Source organism: Oryzias melastigma, linkage group LG7, assembly GCF_002922805.2.
Source record: "Oryzias melastigma strain HK-1 linkage group LG7, ASM292280v2, whole genome shotgun sequence".
Classification (NCBI taxonomy): domain Eukaryota; kingdom Metazoa; phylum Chordata; class Actinopteri; order Beloniformes; family Adrianichthyidae; genus Oryzias; species Oryzias melastigma.
Genome location: NC_050518.1, coordinates 14056327 through 14070263, shown reverse-complemented (window position 1 = coordinate 14070263; position 13937 = coordinate 14056327).

The following is a 13937-nucleotide window of genomic DNA, read 5'->3' as shown; positions in this document are numbered from 1 at the left end:
AACGCTGCTATGCTTGAATGAAGTGGCTAAGATCTAGATATGATTCCAGTTGTCTGCCGCGGCATACTGATACACAGTTACACACATACACAGTTGCACTTTCCTTTTTTCTCATGTGGGAATTGTGGGTTTGACTCAATGGCATACGCCATTTTTTTTTTTTTTTTACATTACATTAATGAACTAATAAAAATATCAAAATAGACTTTCTATGTCGCAGATATTAAATTAATCTATTTTTGTATTCAACAAATTACTGAAACAACAAGCTGTTACAACAGAAACAGTTAACACCATGATGAATGAACCAGAAACAGAAAAGTGGGATTAAACAATGGCTCCAGCCCCTTCTAGTAGATTCAAATTGACGATGCACAAACACAGGTTGCAATTTTCAGATCCAACAACCCCCAAAATACCCCCAGTTCGAGTCTCGCTGGGGGACCTGAGACAGAATCATCACTTTTATGTGTGGAGTTTGCATGTTCTCCCCGTGTCTGCGTGGGTTTTCTCTGGGGACTCAGGCTTCATCCCACCATCCAAAAAAAAAAAAAAACATGCTTCTTAAGTTAACTGGTGACTCTAAATTTCCCCTAGGTGTGAATATGAGTGTATAGGTGTTTGATTGTGGACCTGCAACAGTCTGGCAGTTTATCCTGCCTTTGCCTACGAGTTTGATTGGGCTAAGCTCCGGCAGCCCCGTGACCCACAAAAAAGGACAAATAAGGTTTTGAAAATGGATGGATGCGGTTATTACAAAAATCATAATAATATTATAATATTTACAAGTTATCAAGGTAATTATTGCTCACCATAGTAGGACTATCATGGCTTCTTTTGAAGTCTATTTGATGATGGGAGTTCATGCTTGTCATCTGTGGAGTGACAAGTTGCAATTAAAGCTTAGTAATGATAACTAAACACTTTCTAATTTTAGCTTACTCTTAAACAAGAACACATTCATTACTTTACGATTGCTGCATGATACTTGCTTTCAAACTTAAATTCCTTCATCAAATAGATTGCACTCACCATGTTTAATCTTGAATTGGACATTTCATAATTGAGAGAAAATTGAGGAATCTCAGGCTTCTAAAATAAAGAAATAAATCAGACGTTTAGGTTATATTTAAGTTATAAATATTCTATTCAACTTATATTTGTCAAAGTAATAAATTAATTAATGTTGTAAAAATTGTGAGTACAACTGTAAAGACGTAAAATGTAATTGTTTTTTTCTCTTTGTAGCTCTTACGGTGTGTTCACACACACAAGGCTTAATAAGGGTTGTCAACCATCTATCTGAGAGACCATCTTTTCAACCAGGGATGCTACCCTCACAAGAAAAATTTAAAAATTCGGCCCACAAATGGGGACCCCTGTTTCAATCGTCAGTGTTTTTTTGTGGAAAGCTGCCGGAAAGACCGTAAGTGAGGACGGAAGCGCTGACTGTATGAGCCTAAGGCAGACTTTCATGAACCTTGCGAAAAGTGAGGGCTACAACCTGATTGGTTAGAAACTTTCATGTGGAAAAACAGTGACAGAAGTGCAGCCGGGCATGAGGCTGTGAGAGAAGTTGACAGAACAGTTGTAATGATCTAAAATATATTTTGGACAAAGGTATGTATGTGTCAGGATTCCCCCGTTAGGCACCACATTTGACCACCAGAGGGAGCCCTCACCAGAGTACTGACCCTGCACTCCCTCTCCACTCTCAGCAGTCTCTCCCTCAGCCAGATCTCCTCAGCTGTTTCCAATCCACCTCATCATCACCAGTATATAGTCTGTCTGTTGTTACCACCTCATTGCGAAGTCTTGTAGGCTACTGCTTGGCATACATTTCTGAGCGGTTCTCCTTGTTTCACCTCCTGGTTTGTGATCTCTGCCTTTTGCCTTGACCCACGCCTGGACCTTGACCTGCCTTTGCCTTGCCCCTTTCTTCTTGGTTGTTATTAAACCTGTTTGCAAATGGATCCAAACGCCTCTGCCTCATCATCACAGTATGTATATATATATATAATTTCTCATAGATATTTCTATTCAAATAATTTAAGGCCTTCATGGAAGGCTTTGCAGGCGCTGACTGTACACCGCTGGTTTCAAATATATTTAATAATAATAATACATTTTATTTAAAGCACCTTTCAGAGCTCTCAAGGAAACTGGACCGTTAAAAGCACAAATAAAAACAAACATTTAAATAAAGTAAAATTAAAATGAAGTAGAAGATGTTGGTATATAAAACTATGATATAACAGTTTGAACAGTTGGTTTCTGAGTTCAAATGACAGAAATCATACTTTTTATATCTTTATTTTATATGAAAATATTGCTGTCAACACCTAGAGTCAAATGTAGTGAAATTTCAGTTTTCCTTTAGTACAGTTTATTGTTTTTGAAGCACTTTCCCTACGATCTTTAGTAAATACTGCTCAGCTTTTTCTAAATAATATCTGAAACAGCAAACTTACAGCACATTGCTCTATGTTCAGCGGTATAAAAAAAGATGAATAATAGTTTAGCCTTTTTATTCATGTGTTTAACTTTGAACTCTCACTTTTGAAATCCAAGAAACAACTTTACGTAAGGCTTCAAGAGAAACATTTTCTGCAAAACATGATTAAGTTGAAGGATTACCACTAAAACGTTTATCATCTTGCTCCCATCAGGTCCAGTCGTTGGTGACTGAAGAAGTGGTTCAGCCTACAAGGAAAAGAGGAAAAGTAAGGTCTTCAAATTGACTCTTTAGCTAAGATCAGTTGTTAAAGATGTGAGATGAGAGGCTTACCTTCTCAGTTTGACTTTTAGGATGACTATCGGACCGTACACTTGAAGCATGATGGTTTACTGATTTGTCCTGTAGACAAAAGATAACATATTTCAGTTTGTGAGGAAAAAAAATCTTTCTGTTAAAGAGCACTACTCAACTACTTACCATTTTGGAGCTCATTCTGTGGCTAGCCAACAACAAGTTCTAGTAAAAAAAAAGTATATTTCAGTTTTTTTATTCATAATTTTTTTCCCCTGAACCAGCACTCACTGTATAATTAAATACTGCCTTTCTATTCAGACAAATACTTTTTTTAGGGGAGCATAATTTCTGTTGGAATGCATGTGGGAAGTTTTTATGCAGCTAAAACTGATAAATGTTTCCCCTCTTGTATGCCCACACATACCCTACTCTATTTCTCTTTTCCATCTGGTCCAACAAGAAATATACAAAAATATGAATATTTTCTTGGTGTCAGCAACTTGTTATAAATAAGATACTACTTTCTATCAAACCTAAATTCTGGATCACTTTCAGGGTCACGGGGCTACTGGACTTTGTCCTGGTTATTGTTAGAAAAAGGCAGGGTACACCTGAAATTGAAATTATGTGTTCATCAACCTTTTGCAAATGTCTGAACAACATCACAGCCAACTCACATTGCATGAAGGGAGCGGTCCTTCTTGGCTGTACTTGATAAAAGTCTGGGTTCCTGTATCTTTAAAGTTTCTATGTTTTGGTTGTCCAAATTTTCCCAAAGCGAGAAGTAAGACTGTAAAACACATCAAAACAAAAGTTTATGCCTCTAACCGACTGTAGGTTTTTTCATTTTATTTTAAGACATTTAATCATTTAATTTTTTGCGATCCTTTGCATGCTACAGAGATTGTGACACTCAGACAAAACATATTCAGAAAATACCTTTGTGTATATGTCATACAAAACATTTGACACATCAGTGGATGACCTTAAAGATTATTATCACCAGATACAGATTAAAATAGCTTCAATAAACGTTTTTGTTTAGTTTGCTAAAAAGACCCTGTACCATGCAAAATGAATTTGAGCTTTTAAGTGTATGATAATGTTAATTTCTCATGAAAAACAACCCCAAAGCAGCATTTTGATCCACTTACGCATAATTTAAAAAAATGTAACAGAAAATGTATGTTATAACTACAATTAAATTTGTGATATTTTTTCCGATGTTTTATTGTATTATTGTAAGAAGTTAATAATTTCTCAAGATTTTTCCATCAGATAAAACCCTTATAGTTAAAGTATGTGGTGATAAATAAAACTCACGTAAAAAAAGTAAAAATCCAGTTATTATAAGTCCAATGGCAGGAGCTCCAAGATCAATTGAAAGTGGCTTTTTTGAACGACATGTATCCATCTCTCCACAGTCACACACCACCACTTTCAGTGTCTCACGTGCAATATTGTTCTGTAGGTCTCCAATCTCCAGAGACACAGAATAGTTTCCAAAGAGAAGTGGATTCAGGCTGACAAGGCCACCTTGCTGACCTGGTGAAACATGCAAAGACAGGTATGTAGCTACTTTCTGCTTGAATTTAGTCATATAGATTAAAACATGTGTACGGACCATAATCTGGATCTAGTTTCCATTTCTTCATATCTTCACTATTATTAAGTGAGAAATGAAAAGGTCCACCATAGGGATCAGCATCCAAATCCTTTACAGATACCATCACTTTGTTGTTCCTGTTTCCACACATGATGAGACTGCTGTTGACCAGATGAGGCTTGAGGTCATTGGTGTCCCTCAGGTGGATACTGATGGTGCAAGAACTTAAGGCTGGAGGGTCACCTTCGAACCCATGCAAAAAAACTACATTAAATTCAACTTATTTGGCAACCAAAGAATTTTAGAATTTGTTTCAAACTTTTCAGTACCATCATCTATGGCAGCGATGACGACTTTGTAAACATTGTCATCATCCACAAAGGGTGATTCTCTGTCCATCTTCTTAGTTGTTCTGATTTCTCCAGTTTTTTCATCAACAGATACCCAGTTAGCTGGATCTTGTACTAGTACAAACCTGGAAACAGTCACATAAACTAGTGTTACAACTTAATGCAGACAAGCAGATAGCTCAGTTTAAGCACAGTATGCAGACACTTTACCTGAAGGAAGTAGAATCTGGATCATGAACCTCTGGGGTGAAGAGAACCTTTCCTGGGTCAGATTCTTCTTTCTCAAACACATCTACGTTTGTTTTCTGAAACTCTGGTGGGTCATTGTCAGTATCAATCATTAGAACTTTGACACTGACTGAGTCAGGAGGATCAAGTTTGCTTCCCTGTTTAATCAATTTCCCATTTTCACACTTAGAAAAGGGTTCAATGTTCTCTACCCCAATCTGCAAGTTGACTGTAGTGGTTTTTACATATTTCTTTTTCTGTAAAAGACATATAAATCAATGATATTCTTAAACCAAGGTGTTCGTTTATTTTCCTATGGCGTACATCACTTTTAAAACATTCAGATTTAGTGAGAGAAAATGGAGTTACCTTGGTGACGCTCAAAATCCCCTCATTTGTTATTGGGTCTGTTTCCAGTTTGAAGATGTCTTCCTCATTCCCACTGATGAAGAAGTACTTTGCACGCCATCCATCAGTGTTGGGAGAGTCTTTGTCATCTACTGCCAATCTCAGAATGTCATTCTTGACCTTCATTTCTACTGCAAAAGTCTGGTACTAAAGTAAGCAAAATCAAAACAGTGTTTTCATTAAAAATGACTTTAGAGAGTTAATCAGTGATTCGTTACAACGACCTTTCTTACTTCTCTCTCCTTGAACACTGGCATGTTTGTGTTTTTGTCAACAATATTTAGTTTAATAACAGCCATGGAGGACATTGGAGGGTTTCCATGATCTTTTGCTTGAAGAGTAACAGTGTATTTGTTTTCTTTCTGGAACACAAAAAAAATATTTTTAAATGAAACCAAGTATGTGTAAGTAAATCGTGTTAAAAAATAGAACTAGAAGTTAAACTTAAACAAGTGAAAGAAACCAAGTTTCTAGGAGTAATCATAGATAACAAAACACACTGGAAATCACATATCAACTACATAAAAACAAAGATAGCAAAAACAATAGCACTGTGGGGCACTGTGGGGCGCCTCTTATGCGCCCCACAATGGGTGGGGCGCATAAGAGAAAATAACTGAGAAACACTGGAATAGAGATTCTGCTCGTGAGCGCACATCACGCACATGGAAGTAGTTAGTCTCTTGCACAAGGACTTTTTCTGCTCATGGAGGAGGAAAAGGCGCTCGCGAGTCTGATTTGTCCGCGCTGAATGTTTGATGCATGCGCGGAGATGTCTTATTTCTGCGTGGAGTTTTGACTTAAATAATACGCTGTATGTGTCTCCCATTCATTCTAAGTGACACATCCACGGATGGAGCTGGTAACTCCTCCCACACCCGGCGCGGCGTCAGAAACACGCTTTTTGACAAGCGACAAGCTGTGAATTTGTCACGCGGTGAAAGAGGGGCGGGGCACACGAATCGCGCTCTGTTTGAAAGCACTTCCAACGGTATCAATGAGTCAGCCACCAATGTCCCGCCCTCCAGTGCCATATACCCCACCGTGATTGGTTCGTTAAGCTCTGCACACAACAAGCACACTTTCATTTCGGTCTTGCGGGACACACTAACATTAAACTTTCATATGAAGACGGGGCCGCAGAAGGCCTGGGGACGGTTGACTAGACCTCTGGAGTATTATGAAAGTCTTGTCTGCTATGAGAAAAAAAAAAAACTAATGTGGCCTTACTTCATAGTTAAAACATCCAGTAAAGTTAAGATGGGCCATTCTATCACTGATCCATTTTGCTTGAATCTTGGGCTCTGGTGGATGCTGTCCAATCACACTGATGTTGAATCTAGAATTTATTGAATTTTCCTTATCGGGATCAGAAGCCATCACTTCCACCCCCAGTAAGCCTTGCAGAAGGAGCAGAAACAGAAAAAATATATTTCAGAAAAACAAGTGAGAAAAATCCCATTTTTGTTTTTTTTTATTTTTTACTTTTTATTCATGTTTTTTTTCAGGCAAAATTTAGAATTTTAATACGTATTTTTTTTGTAGAAGTAAACCCACCTTCCTCTGTGTTTTCCTCCACAGTAACAGTTTCAGGAATTTTGATAAACTTTGGTGGATTGTCATTTATGTCCTTTATTACCACATCAAACACCAGTTCAGTGTCTAATTTCAGTTTGGTCTCTTTGTCGTACACATCAAAACTGACCTTTGGGTTAAAACAGGAGTGTTAAACAATTTTCTGGGACAGCATTTAATGATTTTATGTCCAAATAAATCTAACATAACTTTTACTCACGTGGAAGGAGGAGTTCTTTTCTCTGTCAATAGGTTTGTTCACAAAAACGTCTCCAGAGTTTTCATCAATGGTCAAATATCCCTCTTTCACGGCTTTTCCGCTTATTACAAATCTGAATTCTTTCCCTTCTACCCTGTTACTATACATCTTAGAGAAACACATGCAAAGTCTGGTTTTAGTTTTTCTATACCAAATCAATAACTTCATATTTATTTAATTAAGGTCATTGTTAGATAGGACTTTGTTTTTTTACCTTTGAAAGAAAATGTGGGTAAGTGACATTCAGTTCTTCTTGAAGGTCAAATGTTGACAGAACCCATACTCTTTTAGTTCGCACCAAGAGATCCTGGAAAGGGAACAATGGAGATCAGTGTTTGAAAAACATAGTGCATTCTAGGGTGCCTTTCAAAAATATTTTGACCAATTTACCTGTTCCTTCAGAGAGTTCTGGCAACAAATGCATACAGCCAGAGCTGCAAAGGAAACCTGTATGAAAAAAAGAAAAACATATTTTATGAAAATAACAATAAAAAAAGTGACTGTAAATGGTGAAAACTGGGGCTCTTTTACTTTCGTTTTTCTTGCTTGTTAGTTTAATCCAGTGTTTTTCAACCGGCATGTACCATTTCTGGGATATCAGGTCTGAGTTCAACAGAACAATCCCAGGCTTCCCAGTGAGTAGGTAGAAATATGAAGTCATACCTGATGTATTTCTTTCTGTTGTTTTGATTCTTATTCGAGACTCTTGTTAAAGCAGACTATAATGTTTCTTTTTTTTATTTTTTTTTTTACTTTTTACATCAGCAGTTTGACTTGGGATTTTTATCAAGGAACGAGGGTATAAATACTGGTTAAATCTACTAGTATTCTGTTTTTTGCTTCCCTCCTGTTCACACCAGGCTTCAGCTTCTGGTCATCTAAGTAACATTGTTTATTATTTACTCGTTTTATTTTTAAGAATAAAAAAATATTTTTAAGTGAAGAGCTTTAATGAGGCTTTGGTGCAATTTCACTCAAGAATTGTTGGTGCTGTTATGACACCCTACTTGTTACTTGTCACTATGCACTCATTCTAAACACAAAGCTTACTTGTTTACATTTCTTCTCAGCCAATAAAAATAACATTTTGCTTTTAAATTTGTGAGTGTTTAATTTTTCGCATTCCAGATGGTTTCACCGGCCCTCTGTCACCCTGTTCTCCATCTAGTTCTACCACGAGAACAATGCTTAGACGTGGTGTGGCCCCTTTACTATCAATATCTGTGATTTCAAATTGGTTTCACATTTTCATCAATGAGTTTACATTAAATTGACTTTTTTTTTTCTTTAATTTTTTTTAGAAAAAGATTTATTTGATTGACTTTGGCTATGCAACTGGGCTTGGTCATTTAACATTCCTTTACTTTGGCTTCCAAAGAACTTCTGCTTAAGTTTATCAGAAACAGGACAGCTGTTTCACCTGAGGAATTTCCCTTTTGTCTGCTGAATGAAAGAGTGCAGTCATGATCAACCACAACGATCTGGCTCATTTTGATTCAGAAAGTTTAAAGCTGCAACTCTGCTTTTCCACAAAAGTTGATGTACTTCCCCAGAAACATAACTTGGAGGCTTACAGCTGCAACCGCATTCTACAGGCTCAACTTTGACGAAGCACACAATAAATCAGCAAACAAGTTTGACTGCCTCGGCTTAAACTGACAAATATGGGCTTACTAAAGAACTAGTGCCAGTGTCTAAATTTACACTTACTAATGTCTTTGTGGAACAACTAATGAACAAAGTCTATTCAATCCTTGTGCTATCCTAGGTATGTTGATGTTGAGAGTGGGGTCATCTGGACCCCACAAGACAGTGGGCTGAACTTTTTTTTTTCTTAATGATTTTTGATTTTTTACTGGTGACCGTGGCAAATTTAAAATCCTGTCCACCTTCAAACACATTTGTCATAGGATGGATAACACGTCAATGTAAGGCTTGGGTCATCTTGGGTCATAAGATAGCACAAGGGTTAAAAAAAATCAATGCTGTACAAGTTAGGACACTCAAATATGATTCTGTTACCAATGTTTATAAAACATGAAAAGGTTTGCTCATATTACTAACATTATATCCTTTAAACCAGCAAGCACAACATTTTCTAGAGGTGCATACAAACAGTTCATAAGTATGATAGATTAAAATTACCCACAATAAACATAAAAGTATGTTGATGTAATGCTTACCAGATAAAGAAGGAAGCTAATCCTCATCTTAATCTACACTGCTCACCATCAACAGTGACAAATGCCCAAACAGAGCAACAAAGCCTTTGTTAAAAGGGTGGGAGGGAACAAGGCCATTTTGCCAGAAGGTGTCAGATGTGCTGATTATGGGAGACAATAAAACAAACAACAAAACAATCTGTTGCTAAGACCTGTTTGCTTTACTCTGAAGAAAAAATATATATTCATAGATTTGGTACAAATCTATGGTAAGTTTTACACATTAGTTTTTCGGAAATATTCTTAGATAAAATGCATTTCCAGAGACTTATTAACCATCATGTTCAAGGGCACACACAGTTAAAAAAATATTCTAGTTGCTTTTTCTACAATTTTCATGGAACTTTAAATGTATAAGATCCTTAATTATTTACCACAGCAAATGACCTTCACATTCAAACATTGCACATACTGTGCAATGTTCTTACTTTATTCTCACTTTCTTTAACAAAGGTTACAAATGACAGAATATTTTTAACAATTACCCTATTTTATTTGAACATTTCATTTGGAAATTGTCTCAAAGGCAAAGTGCAACTAAATACAAGGTGTAAAAATGTTTGTAGAACAATGCAGCAGGATTTGTGAGCTACCACTAGCTTAAGCATCCTATAAAGAGAAATACAATAATTTGGCAGAGCACTTTTGGTAACAACAGCCTTCAAACTGATTGTGCTGTGTGTAGTTTGATACTCCAAGTTTGAAGTCACAACTCCAGTGACCAAAATCTAACCTAAGTTGGCCAGCTGATAAAAGAAAGTCTACACATTTTTTACTGGACATATTATTACATTATTTTTCTAAGAAATTTACATTGTTTTCAGTTCAACACCGGCTCTGTAATTTTACAAAGAGACTACCAATAGTACGAAGTGGATTCAGTTCTGGTATTATTATATTTATAAAAAATAGTTTTATAAATGTACTATGAATTAATGTTGTTGTATTTATCCACCTCGTCACCTCGAACTAATCAACAATATTGATATATTGACCAGCTCTACAATAACCTAATTGTTTTTTCACTGACTGGTGATATCTGTTGCACCTCCTCCACCAGAGTGAACCCTGGGGACCATGTTCATCTCACCTTCTCCAGCAATGCTGATGACCATCATTTCTGTCTAAGGTGACCCGACACTCGTCAGTGAATGGGACAGTAGACCTTTGCTGCATTGTTCATGTCACTTGGTCTTTTTAGCAACTGCAAACTTTCACGTTGGTGTCTTGGTGTCAGTGGAGTCACCTGCGACGGTCATCAGCATTCAAGTCAAAGTGGTGAAGTTGGGTGTGACTGGTTTGTGTGGAAAGTCTAGTGTTCCTCACATCTAAACTGCCCCGTTTAACTGTCCTGGTATTTGCAAATCAATGTCTAAGTGCATAGGTTTTTAGGTACTGGTCATCACAGCAGTCTGTCCCTCGTGGATATCCAACTCTGCCCGTTCTGTGTCTTGATACAAGTCTGCTGGCGACACTTCCTGTCCAAGATCTCACTGAATTCAGACACACTGATCAGAGACACCTAAAGGTAATTTAGAGATAACAATGAACTTATGAATCATATCTTTGGAGTGTGGGAGGAAGCCAGTGTTGCTAAACCAATAAAAACCACACATTCATGGATAGAATGTGCAAACTCCACACAGAGAGGTCTCAGACATATTTTAAACAAGGGCTTCCTCTTTGTGATGGGAACGCTAACCACTGCACCACAGCACACTATTTCAGTTAATCACTCAACCAAAAACAAAAGAAACAACCATGATGTGTTTTACTGGCGGATGCAATTATTCTCACTAATTGCAAACACCTCCATTACAAAGAAAAACATCACTGCTTTGGCATCTTGAAGAACATGTCTGGCTGGTTACTAACTTTCAACCTTTTGCTGCTGTTTTCACGTTTGATGGGACATGAAGTATCCAGTTTAATCAGATAGAAAAATACATGCTCTTCCCACTGTGTTTTTTCAGTAAAGTTTTCTTCAAGCATAACCCTTTCAGACTAAAGAATTATCTGTGACAGCTTTGTCTCTGCTCAAGATGTGTAAACAATGTAAATCTTGAGTGAACAGCATCAGCAGAAAAAGTGTCGAGCTGTACAGTAATTAATGTCAGGGAGACAACTTCTAAAAGGTTTTTAAGTCAAGTCACAGACTCTACGTACAAATAGAGCGTCCATTGATCACGCGCTGGAAGTTCAACAGGTTGAACTTCTTGACGCTAAATCACGACAATGCTAAACTTTGGCCAATCAAGGGCACTGATTTGGTTTTGACGTAGGGTAAGTGAATTTTTCATAACATGGAAGTGCCCACTATTTAAAAATAGAACATAGAGGAGGAATCAATAATTGTGGTTTGTGCTTGGCTGAAACTATATGACACCAAGACGGACATTTATAGGAACAGAGCTGTAAAAACAAAAAGCCTGGAGCAAGATTTGCAGGATTTGCACCGCTTTGACTTTACACATCAAGCTTCATTCCACTGTCAGTGGCAATGAATACAAAATAAAAGAAATCCCTTCCCTGTCAATCCCTGCTTGTCTGCTGTGTGAACACCAACCGCTGGATGAATAGCGCGTTCTTGAAAGCGCCACCCGAATGTGAATGTAGCTTTAAAAGTCTGTATATCCCCGTTTCGGGGTTCTACGGTCAAAACTCCGGCGTTCACAAGTCACTACACAAGTTTTTAAGTCCATTGTCTGACTGTACGTAGAAAATGCCTGTTAAACCAATGTTAAACCAGTTGAACTTTGAACAGTCAGGGATTTTGATTTGGTAGATTTATGGGTGGCGTCCATTTGAAAACATGGAGGTAACAACCGTTAGGGCTTGTGCCCAGACAGAATTATACGACATTAAATCCTTCATATATTGGAATAATGCTGTGAAAGAAAAAAACCTGAACCAAAATTCTCGAGATTTGCACTCCTTCCACATTTAATTAAAATATTGTTTGAAAGCAGAAAAAATTAAAATCTTGTTGTTTGAATAAACAATAAATAACAACATAAATGAGAATCTCACTTCCTGTGCTACTTGGAGTAAAAGAACTTGTAGATTAGAGTTCCAACTGTTTTAATAATTTTTTTTTTTTGTTTTCAAGGGCAGAAACAGGGCTGCACGGTGGCGCAGTGGTTAGCGCTCTTGCCTCACAACAAGAAGGCCCCGGTTCGACTCCCAGCTGGGACCTTTCTGTGTGGAGTTTGCATGTTCTCCCCGTGCATGCGTGGGTTTTCACCGGGGACTCCGGCTTCCTCCCACCGTCCAAAAACATGCTTCATAGGTTCATTGGTGACTCTAAATTGCCCCTAGGTGTGAATGTGAGAGTGAATGTGTGTGTGATTGAGGCCCTGCGACAGACTGGCGACCTGTCCAGGGTGTACCCCGCCTTCGCCCATCAGTAGCTGGGATAGGCTCCGGCACTCCCGCGACCCCGAAAAGGGACAAAGCGGTCAGGAAAATGGATGGATGGATGAAGGGCAGAAACACAACCATAAACATCTAATATTTTAATTGTTGTAAAAAAAAAAAAAAGAAAGGAAAAAAGCTGTCTGACTGAGCGTCCACTTTCACTCTCAGCGAAACAGGCTTGGTAAAACTCTTTGCACCACCTGATGAAAGCGAGGCTCAACTGCATAACATTGCAGCGGAAAAGGAAAACTGAGTATTTACTGTATGCTGTTTCCTTAAAGCTCAAGACAAAAACGAATCCATCTAGAATCTAAAGAACTATAAGAGGAGCTCCGCTCAATTTTCGTGAGCATTGTTCAGCTTATTCCTTTTCAATGATCTGTCATGCTGAAAGCTGGCGAGTTTCATTTAATAACTGCTCTGAGCCTTTGCTGTTTTGAGTCGCTGACAGAGTCTTTAGTTTTGTGTTCCAATGAAGTGTTTAATGACAAAAACACTGTGCTTCTTTAGACTTACATTAGCACTAACCAGAAACGAGCACAGAGCATATGAAATTTAGTTAGCACTGAGTTGTCACACGTTCACAAACCTGTATGTTGATTAAGTTGGATAATAACTATCTTTCCTAGTGAATTAAGAGGGGGAATATAAAACAAAACTAAATCAAAATATAATTTCTTGACTTTACTAACACCCATTAACATGTTAGTTTCATAAAGTCCAGTCCACAGTTGGTAATCCACATACAAATAATACAAATGAAATATTATTAGAACATGATACCACACTGTATGATCACATGTCTTTACAAAATTCAAAGTGTTTCCACACACTTGACTGTAATGATGATTTGATTATTTTTTGCTGCCATCATGTTACTGTGATGGTGCTTGGTTGTTTTTTACATCGCAGTAAGACAAAACCTACTAGGCCCTAATCCAAATTATATTTTCCAAGATTATAGATGCATTTTGTTTGAAAACAATTTAATAATGGAATAGTTCACTTTGATTAGATTAACAACTTGCCTCAGACAGATCGATATGGTTGGATCGTAGGAATACAAATGGATGGATCGTGGGGAAAATTGTATGATAGCAATGTGCTGTTTGACGTGTGA